At 46.6% G+C, this 11,223-nt stretch overlaps 1 non-coding gene across 1 annotated transcript; it reads left to right on the top strand.

The window, feature by feature from the left end:
- The first annotated feature begins 4,294 nt into the window (after nt 1-4,294).
- LOC133923327 (small nucleolar RNA Z247) lies at nt 4,295-4,433 on the top strand. Its single transcript, XR_009910585.1, has one exon. It is a non-coding gene; the product is annotated as a small nucleolar RNA Z247 (small nucleolar RNA).
- The last annotated feature ends 6,790 nt before the right edge of the window (nt 4,434-11,223 follow it).

Raw genomic sequence — 11,223 nt, 5'->3', positions numbered from 1 at the left:
TTGTTGTGTCCGAGTGTCCGACACGTTTCTACCATGCATAACGCGCGCGTGCAGAGGGTTATTGCTGGGCACGGACGGCGGAGCGGCAGGCGTCACGGATGCCAGCGCGGTACCTGCGGAGTACTTCGACCTCGAGGTGGGCTCAGACATGATCTTATATATTTGGAATTTAGATTTAATTTATAGTGTGATTCATTTTATTATATATGATTTTTTATCATAAGTTTTATAATAATTTTTATGGTGTGTTTCGCTATAAATGAGTCTAGACTCTAAATTCGTGAGATATGATCTTATAAAATTATTTTTTACTGTGAGGCTGTAACTGGTATGTCTAACAACAGCCTCGTCGTGCAGGACGCGCTAGGCGAAAAGGTGCCCAACTTCGTGATGAATGTCGCCATGTTCGTCGGCAGCTACGCCGTGGCGCTCGCGCTGCTGTGGCGGCTCACGCTGCTGGCGCTGCTGTCCGTGCTGCTGCTCGTCATCCCTGGGTTCTTGTATAGCCGCATGCTCGTGGGCCTCACGCGCCGGATCAGGGGCCAGTACGCACGCCTGGGAGCCATTGCGAAGCAGGCCGTGTCATCGGCGCGCACCGTGTACTCGTTCGCGGCGGAGAGGAGCACCATGGCGCGCTTCGCTGCTGCGGTCGAGGAGTCGGCGCGACTTGGGCTCAAACAGGGGCTCGCCAAGGGTGTCGCCCTTGGCAGCAACGACATCACCTTCGCCATTTCGGCTTTCAACTTCTGGTACGGCAGCCGCCTCGTCATGTACCAAGGCTACCGAGGCGGCACCATCTTCGCCGTCAATGCCGCCATTGTCATGGGTGGCATGTACGTAACGTCAAAATATTAAGAGGTTTAGAGTTCAGTTTCGTCAGTTATTGTTTCCGTTCAAAGATGCAGTTGGCGGCAGCCCAAGTCTACAGGAAGCTTGGCGATTCTTCTGCTGATAGAAGCGTGGGTCACTAACACACGATTCAGTGCTTATCACTCCTCAATTAGCCTTAGATCTAGCGGATTAGTTAGCAGCACCTCTGCTCATGTACTTGTATAAATTCAGTGACAATCAATGAACATGTGTGTTGCATTTTTCCCAATTCACAGAACATAGGTTCTTTACATGGTATCAGGGCTTAGATTTTTTCACCATACCTAGCACTGATGGAAATCAAGATCTCACCATATCCCCTTCCTACTCTTCCAATCATATTGGCATCCTACCCACTCCAGCGTACAACCATATGATCAATGTCAAGCTATCCCGGAACAACTATCTGCTCTGGACGGCGCAGCTCTTTCCTTATCTCTGAAGGCAGCGCCACATCGGCTATGTCGATGGAACGTTCCATCGCTCGCCCCAACGCCTGAAAGTGCATCTAGCCCCTATGTGTGGTTTTGGTAATTAATGACAATACCTATGGACTAACAATGGTGTTGAGTTTGTTAGTAGGATGTTCCATAGGTGATGCATGAATAAGAGACATGCATGAACTCTAGGTGAATAGGAAGATTGAAAGTACATCGAGATGAACGAGCTCTAGGTGATGCTCGGATGTGATGCATGGAGGAGAAATATGCATCTAAATAAAGGAGCTCTTGGTGATGCTCATAAGAAGAAGAAGCTCAATAAGATTAGCAATAAGTTTGAAGGCTAAGTTACTTGTGGAGATCAAGTAACTAAAGGTATGACTTATCAATAGAGTTTTATGGACTAACCCGTGTGCTATGTGTTTAATAATGAGTGGGGTTAGGTTCTATATGAAGATTGACAATATGCATGAAGGCTAATAAGTTACTTGTGGAGATCAAGTAACTTAAGGTATAAATATTGTCATTTATGTTTTATGGACTAACCCATGTGCTTTGTGCTTGAGAGTGAGTTGGGGTTAGGATCCATAAAAAGGCATAAGTTGAATTGAAATCATATATGCCAAGAGTGAAGAACAAAAGTGGACTCCATATATGAAAAAGTGAATTCCTTGAAGATGTCGAATACAAAGTGGTTTTCTATAGCAAAACGGTGAAGGGCAAGCAAGACTCGGCTGCGATGGACCATCCGTGGTGAAGGGCAAGCAAATGGCTTGGCGCCGAAGGACCAAGGCGGTGGTGAAGAGCGAGTGAAGGCTTTGCGCCGATGGACCGTGCGAGGCTATGGGAAGCTATGGATGATTCACATCAATCATATGAAGAATCAAGAAGAGATGGAGTGAAGAATATATGGAAGTTGGCAACCCTCAAGGTTTGAAAGAAAAAGAAGCGGTACTTGAAAGTTTTCAAATGCTCAAAGTGGTTCAAACGAGTTTTATCTTTGAATTTGAGTATAGGTATGCCGCACTATTAAGAGGGATGCAACGTGAGCTAATTGCCGTGTCTCAGTGCTCAAGAGTTCCCAACCAAACCCAAAGTGAGAGTTTGTTGTTAAGAGTCCGGAGCGGAAAGTGCGGAAGTGTCCAAAATGGGTTGTGGAGTGTTCCTAATTTGATCCTATGTGTTTTAGGTCATGAATTCAGTTGGGATGTGTAGCCCTCTGAATAAGCTTTCCATAGAGTCCAAAATCGTCGAAATCGGACTCCGGAATCAAAAGTTATCGCCGTTTTTCGGAGGTCAGCTGTGCTGTGGCCGGAGACTCCGGTGTAGGTCGGATACTCCGGTACCTGGAAAGGCCGGAGACTCCGGTGAAGTCCGGATACTCCGGTGAAGTCCGGATACTCCGGTACCTGGAGTGGCCGGAGACTCCGGGAAGTCTCCGGGGCTGTTTTCTGGGTTAAGTGCCGACCGGAGACTCCGGTGTAGGCCGGATACTCCGGTAAAAGTCCAGAAAAATGCGTAACGGCTAGTTCTGACACATTCTGTGACCGTTCTGACGCCGTATTTGGATTTAGGGCCGGATACTCCGGTGTTCACCGGATACTCCGGCCAGTTCTGTCAAAAACAGTAACGGCTAGTTGTTTGGAGTGGGCTATTTATACCCCACTCACCCCATCCTTTGGGGCTGCTGGAAGGGCACGAAAAGAACACATTTTTAGAGCCAAAAGAACCTCTCCCACTCTATTCTAGTGTGTGATTTGAGAAGAAAAGTGAGTTGGGTTGAGAGATTGGAAGATTGAGTGCAAGTGAGCAAAATCCAATCTTGAGCACTTGAGTTCTCGGCAAGAAGTTCGTTGTCGTGTTTGTTACTCTTGGAGGTGAAACCTCCTAGGCGGCTAGGCGTCGCCGACGAGCACCCAAGGTTGTGGGTTGCCGCGGAAGTTTGTGAAAGGCTTGATTTCGCCTCCGCAAGGGAAGAAATCAAGAGTGGATCGAGGAAAGCGGTTGAAAGAGACCCGGCTCGTTGGAGCTTCCTCAACAGAGACGTAGGATTCACGGTGGTGAATCCGAACTTCGGGAAACAATTCTTTGCGTCTCCTCTCTTGTTTCCTTACTTTTATGTTCTTACTCAAATCTTTGTGCATATTGCTCGATCTACTTGTTTGTGTGTATTTGAGTGTAGGTTCTTCGTGAATCTACTTGGAATCATCTCCGGGAACACACGACATCACTTGGTTTGAGCTAGAACTCTCCACTCATTAATTTTATTCAGTTTCGGGCTCTGTTCTGTACAGAAACCGGAGAATCCGGACTTTACCGGAGTTTCCGGACCTGTACACACCGGAGTATCCGGACTACACCGGAGACTCCGGGGTGAACAGTAATTCCAGGCATATGAACAGTATTTTCAGCCTTTTTCAATTTAAGTTTTATTGCATATCTCTTGCTAGAATTGAGTAATTTTTGTCACCTTAGGATTGTAATTTCCACACTTATTTAGGGTGATTGTGCACTAGTTGAGCCTAGCATATTTAGGTTTTTCTCTTGTGAAAAACTCGTTAGTTTATATTCCGCTGCAAGTTTAGGCCAACGGTAAAAATGGTTGAATTTTTGTTAAAACGCCTATTCACCCCCCCTCTAGGCGACATCATTGTCCTTTCAACGCCACCATCATGCAGAATGGCAACGATGGTGTTCCAAGGATCATCGTCAACCCGGAGTACACCAATTGGTACCAGCAAGACCAACTGGTGCTCAGCACCATCTTATCCTCACTCTTTGAAGAAGTGCTCGCCAGCGTCGTCGGTTGCTCCACCACACGTGACGTCTAGACCACCATCGAGAAGATGCATGCCTCAAGCTCTCGGACGCGTGTGATGCAGATCTACATGACACTCACCACAATTCAGAAGAATGACTTGAGCATCACCAAGTATTTCTGGAAGGTAAAAGGATATGCTGACACCCTTGTGGTGATCAGCAAACCATTGGAGGATGAAGAACTAATAGCTTACATGCTACGCGGCCTTGGATCTGAATATGATCCTTTGGTGATGAGTATCACCACACGCACTGACACTATCAACATTAGTGATGTATATGCACACATGATGAGTTATGAGCTCTGGCTTAAACCACATAACACCACTGTCCAGATTTCCTCCGCTAACTCTGTCAACAGGAGCCGAGGGTGAGGACGGGGAAGAAATGGCCATGGTCGTGGTCACGGAGATGGTCGATTTCAGGGAGGCTGTGGCAATCGCACGAGCTTCGACCCACAATCAAACAAATCCAACAACCGTGATGTGGTTCGTTAGGTCTGTGGCAAGGCCGGCCACGATGCACTCCATTGCTGGCACCGTTTTGATCAAAATTATCAGAACAAAGACAACACCAAGGTGGTGGTTGCTATTGCGACAAACGGTGGCTACAACATCGACGACAACTAGTATGTTGACACTAGCGCAACAGACCATATCACCAAAGACTTGGACCGCCTGACGATGAAGGAGCGCTACAATGGAGGTGATCAAGTACAGGTGGTGAATGGAGCAAGTTTGTCGATTTCACACATAAGGAATACTTCTATTGCTGGTTATAATCGACCTTTGATTCTAAACCATGTTCTTCATACTCCTCACATAAATCGCAACATGTTGTCTGTTCACAAACTTACCTCTGACAATAGTGCTTTTGTTGAATTTTACTCCAACTCTTCCTCTGTCAAGGATGTGGCCACGAGAAAACCAATTCTCAGAGGTAGATGTGATAATGGACTTTATGTTCTTCCCAATAATCACACTTATTAGGCGCTCATGTCAACCAAAGAGTCTCAGCAGCTCTGGCACCGACGTCTTGGGCATCCAACCATCCCTATAGTTTGTTAGGTTCTTCAAGGAAATAAATTAGCTATAGGATCAGTAGAATCTTCTAGTCAAGTGTGTGATGCATGTCAGCAAGGCAAAGCACATCAGTTACCTTTCTCTTCATGCATCCACAAAACCTTAGCTCCTTTAGAAATCATTCACACTTATGTATGGGGTCCTGCCATCTCTTCGGTTCATGATTATAGCAAGTATGTGTGGATTTACTTTCTCAAATGCAAATCTGATATTGAACATGTATTTCTCCAATTCCAAAAACTGGTTGAAACCTCACTAAATACCAAAATTCAATGTGTCCAATCAGATTGAGGAGGAGAGTACCACAAGCTTCATAATTATTTCAGCCGATCATGCATTGACATCATATCTCTTGTCTACATACTCATCAACAAAATGGTGTCATTGAAAGGAAACATCGTCATATCATTAATACTAGCCTAACACTCCTAGCTCAGTCTCACATGCCTTTGAGGTTTTGGGATAAAGCTTTCCATACTGCCTGTCACTTGATTAACATGATGCCTAGTTCTACTCTAGGTTATGAAAATCTTGTGCAAAGATTATTCAAGACACAACCCAATTACTCACTTCTTCGTGTCTTTAATTGTGCATGTTGGCCAAACTTGAGAACCTACAATACAAAGAAGCTAAGTTTTAGGACAAAACAGTGTGTGTTCTTGGGGTATAGCTCTTCTCGTAAGGGATATAAATGCTTTGATCCATCTACGGGCAGAATTTTTGTCTCTAGATATGTAATATTTGATCAGACAATGTTTCCTTTCTCTAAGATTGAGTCATCTGTTGTGCACACTCCCACTTCTTCACATCACCCAATCATTTTGCCCATGATGTCCAGAAATACCCAATACACTGAACATGCACTTACCAATTTTGAAAGTTCTTCCAACTCTCCCTCTGTTGATCTAGCAGTAGAGGATCCCAATGTGGAAATTGATATATCTACTCCTGAAGCTAACCCTAACTTGTCATCTACTAGTGCTACTCCTGCTGGTACCTCTCTTGAGAGGAGTGTGGGGCTGATAGACAATAGCAGTAGTGTTGCTGCTGGTTCTGAATCTGTACAAGTAGATGTTGATTCAGGGTGCACGCATAGTCATCCTGCTGATGCTAGACAACATAAAATGTGCACAAGATCTAGAGATAATACTTGGCGCCCCAAAAAGTTCACTGATGGAACAATTCACTGGACAGGCTTAGTGACTACAAGAAATTCAACAACAAGTGACAATACAGCTTTTGAACCAACTTGTGCAGCTTAAGCCTTCAATGATTCCAGGTGGAAGTCTGCAGTGGATCTAGAGTACTCAACACTAATCAAGAATGACACATGGGCCTTGGTTCCACCAAGTAAAGACATGAATCTCATTGATAGCAAGTGGGTTTATAAAGTGAAGAGAAAGGCGGATGGATCCATTGAACGGTTCAAAGCACGACCGGTTGCAAAGGGTTTCAAGCAAAGATATGGAGTAGACTACGGTGATACATATAGTCCCATTGTGAAGCTAACTATAATTCTAGTTATCCTCTCCTTGGCATTATCCAAAGGCTGGTATATGCATCAGATAGATGTGCAGAATGCTTTCTTGTAAGGACTGCTAGAAGAAGAAGTCTTCATGAAACAACCACAAGGGTATTAAGATCCAAAATTCCCTTCCATCTATGTATGTCATCTCAGGAAAGCTCTATATGGTCTCAAACATGCACCAAGGGCTTGGCATTCCTGGCTAACATGTTAGTTGAAGAGGCTTGGTTTCATGTCTTCAAAGGCAGATCCCTCCTTGTTTGTTTAAAGTATGGGCAAGGAAATTATCTACCTGCTCATTTATGTAGATGATATCATAATTGTGAGCTCCACACAGCAAGCCACAAGTCAATTAATTGCAAAACTGAAAGATGAGTTTGCAGTGACAAATTTGGGTCCACTAGAATACTTTCTAGGCATTGAAGTCAACTATGAGAGGAAAGGAATTTTGCTGTCTCAGAAGAGATATGCCATGGATTTGCTTTAAAGAGCCAAGATGGATACTTGTAAAGCAGTTTCAACTCATATGGCATCTAATGAGAAGCTGACAAGAGAACAAGGGACCCCACTCGATGAGTCTGAACAATTTTAGTATAGAAGCATTGTTGGGGGACTTCAATACCTGACAATCACCTGACATTTCCTTCGCCTTTAATCAAGTATGCCAATATTTACAAGCTCCCACTATGTACATATGGCACCTGTGAAAGGTTGTTGCGATATATTAAAGGAACTATTGAATTTGGGTTGAAGCTTCAACCATCAACAACTGTTAGTATAAGCGCTTTCAGTGATGCGGATTGGGCTGGTTGCTTTGATGATCGGCGATCGACAAATGGGTTTGTTGTGTTCCTAGGACCCAATCTTGTGTCATGGACTTCAAGAAAAAAACAAACTACGTCCAGATCGAGTATTGAGGCAGAATACAAGGCTATCACAAATGTGACTACCGATATCATTTGGCTACAATCTTTGCTCAAGGAGCTCGGAGTGGTCGTGCTTAAGCCGTCAATTCTCTGGTATGATAATTTTGGAGCAACCTATTTGACTGCTAATCCAGTGTTTCACGCACGAACTGAGCATATAGAATTGGATTTTCACTTTGTGCATGAGCAGGTTGCTCGGAAGGCGATAGAGGTTCAATTCATCTCATCGAAAGATCAACTCACTGATGGGTTCACAAAGGCACTGCCAAGACTTCCCTTCCATGCAACTTGTTACAATCTCAACATGTATCTACCCTGTTGTGATTGAGGGAGGCTGTGAAAATATACAAAGGTTCAGAGTTCAGCTTCATCAGTTACTGTTCTCATTCAGAGATGTAGTTGGCGACAGCTCGAGTTTGCAGGAAACTCAGGCGATTCTTCTCCTGATAGAAGCGTGGGCCACTACCATACGATTCAACGCTTATCTCTCATCCATTAGCCTTAGATCTAGTGGATTAGTTAGCAGCCCCGCTCCTCATGTACTTGTATAAATTCAGTGACAATCAATGAACATGTGTGCTGCATTTTTTCCAATTCACAGAATCATAGGTTATTTACACGTAACACCATCTGCAACTCCGTACTTCACCACAATTAAGCTCATAATGTTAGATGTGATTAAGCACATGATGTTAGATGCAGACATCAATGACGACATCACCTTTAATGCTTCAACGAACCGTGCACGCACACATGCAGGGTGCTGGGATCGGGGCTGTCGAACATCAAGTACTTACCCGAGGCGAGCTCGGCAGCGGAGAGGATCCTGGAGGTGATTCAGCGGAGAGGTCAACTATAGCGAGTGTAGGTGTGATAGCGGAATTTATAAGTTTAGCTTAGCGTTCCGGTGTTCAAAACCAGCTATTTTGATCTTTTGGCACAACCGCACAAGCAACTGAAGAAACAAACAACATTATTGTGTCATCACAGCAGAAGGAAAAGACAACCAATTGAAACTATTTAATAACTTGATAGTACTTGGCAGAGCTTTTTTATTTATATATTTTATGCAAAATACACTTCCAATTCAAAATATTACACATTTAGACTACTGACGCCTGCTGAAAGGGCAATATCAAGGTGTTGTCCATCCAACGGATAACACCTTGTATGGCCTACGGGCGCTGTCGGAGGATAAACTCTACAAGCGGAGATCCGGAGAGACCCTCTTTGAGATTCGGCCGGGGATGATTCTGAATCTACCTCGTACGTGAAATAAATGAGATTAAATGAGATGCAGGCGGGATGGATGATCGGATGCTAGGGGAAATAAATACTCAGGGGATTTTAGATAGGTTCGGGCCGCACGAAGCGTAATACCCTACTCCTGTGTGTATGCTATAAATGCTCTGGAAATGCCCCCCTGAGGATCTCTGGTGTTACAAGGGTTTTGTCTAAGTCTAGAGCTTCGTGTGTCTCGTTCTTTGTCTGCTGAGCTTGTCTGACTTCGAGGCTTCCGTTAGCCTTGGTCTATATCTCTCTCCTTTGTCGTCGGGACACACCCCCGCCTTTTATACCGTCGAGGGGAGGCTTGGCGTGCCCAGAAAGGAGGGCACGAGTTCCAAGGCGTCATAAATGGAAAGCAACCATCATGGGCTGCAGTTTGATGTTACGGGGGGTTGAAAACGCGCCCTCGTCCGGTCCTGTCGTCATCATCCCGCTTTTAAGCGGGTGCAGCGGGGAGGCCCCACCAGGCAGCCACCGAGCAATCCCGCGTGCCCGCCCGGTCAGCACGAGCCTGACATAGTAGGGCGGCAGGCGATATGCCTCGAGCCCTGCGACGATATCCCGAGGTACATCGAATGACACGCAATGGGACCTGCCACATTAAATGTCCCCACGCCTCCCTACCAGGCGGTGGCAGGGACTGACAGCAGGCGCGAGGGGAGTGGTTAGAAGTGACAGGCCACGCTCCCTCTTAAATGCAGCATCGGGCCTCTCACCAATTGACACCTCACCGCTGAGCCCTTGTGGGGTCCACCGGTAAGGGGCTTCTCAAGTCCTCGGGGAACTCTGGGTGCTCGGGGACTACTGTTCATAGCCCCGAGCACTCTCTCCTGGATAAGCCTTTTCTTGGTCCTCGGGGGGCTCGGGTACTCGGGGACCACTGTTCATGGCCCCGAGCGCCCTCTCCTAGAACTGTGCCTGCTCTGGTTATCGGGGAACTCGGGTACTCGGGGACCACTGTTCATGGCCCCAGGCGCCCTCTCTTGGAACTTGTACTTCTCGGGTCCTCGGGGAACTCGGGTACTCGTGGACAACTGTTCATGGCCCCGAGTGCCATCTCCCGGAACTTGGTCTTTTCGGACCTCGAGGAAAAGTCCCCGAGGGATGGCACCACGTGGCACTCTACTGTCCTAGGCTCAGGACTCGGGGACCCCTGGTTCCCATATCACCGATAGGCGCAATGGTTAGAAATTAAATACTTAGGTTGACATGGAATCCATATCAACATGTTACGCAACCAATAAACCCTCTGCTACCTTGAAGGCATCAGCCTTGGTCGTGTCGATATCAAAACCCTCTACCACCTCAAGGGCATCCTCGGTCGCGTCGAGGTACAAACCCTCTGCCACATCAAAGGCATCAGTCTCGATTGCGTCGAGGTTCAAACCCTCCGCCACTTGCATGGAGGTCTAAACCCTCTGCCACCTCAAAGGCATCAGCCTTGATCGCATCGAGGTCCAAACCCTCCACCACCTCGAAGGCATCAGCCTGAGTTGCGTTGAGATTCAAACCCTCCATCACTTGCATCGATGTCCAAATCCTCCGCCACCTCAAATGCATTAGCCTCAGCCGCGTCAAGGTCCAAACCCTTCACCACTAGTGTCTAGGTTCAAACCCTCCGCCACCTCAAAGGCATTAGCCTCGGTTGCGTCGAGATCCAAACCCTCCACCACCTTGAAGGAATTAGCCTCGGTTGTGTCGAGGTCTAAACCATCTGCCACTCGCATCGAGGTCTAAGCCCTCCACCACCTCGAAGGCATCAACATCGATCGCATCGAGGTATAAACTCCCTGCCACCTTGAATGCGTCAGCCTCGGTCGCGTTGAGGTTCAAACCCTCTGCCACTCGCGTCGAGGTCCAAACCCTCTGCCACCTCAAAGGCATCAGCCTCAGTCGCATTGAAGACCAAACCCTCCGCCACCTCGAAGGCATCGACCTCGGTCACATCGAGCAAGTGGTAACTCTCCTCAGTCAAAGCCCACGATAGAGGCACAAATAGGTCTACCAATATGGCCAAGCCTGCAATATCAACCCAAATTGGCCATCACCGTGGCACTGTTCCACACCTAAAGTATCAACCTCGGTCATGAAATATATGGTATAAAGGCTCCATGCCTCGGCAAGAGGCCACACCAAAAGATGCAAGGGGGTTGGATATACTGCACATAAGGTGCAGGACGCGCCCACCGCTCGCTCATAACCGAAAGACACAAGGGGATTGGATATACCGCACATAAGGTGCAGGACACGTCCATCATTTTCTCGTGATCAAA

This window comes from Phragmites australis, chromosome 6 (genome assembly GCF_958298935.1).
Source record: "Phragmites australis chromosome 6, lpPhrAust1.1, whole genome shotgun sequence".
Lineage (NCBI taxonomy): Eukaryota > Viridiplantae > Streptophyta > Magnoliopsida > Poales > Poaceae > Phragmites > Phragmites australis.
Note: the sequence above shows the minus strand (reverse complement) of the source record. Positions and strands in the feature narration are given on the sequence as shown.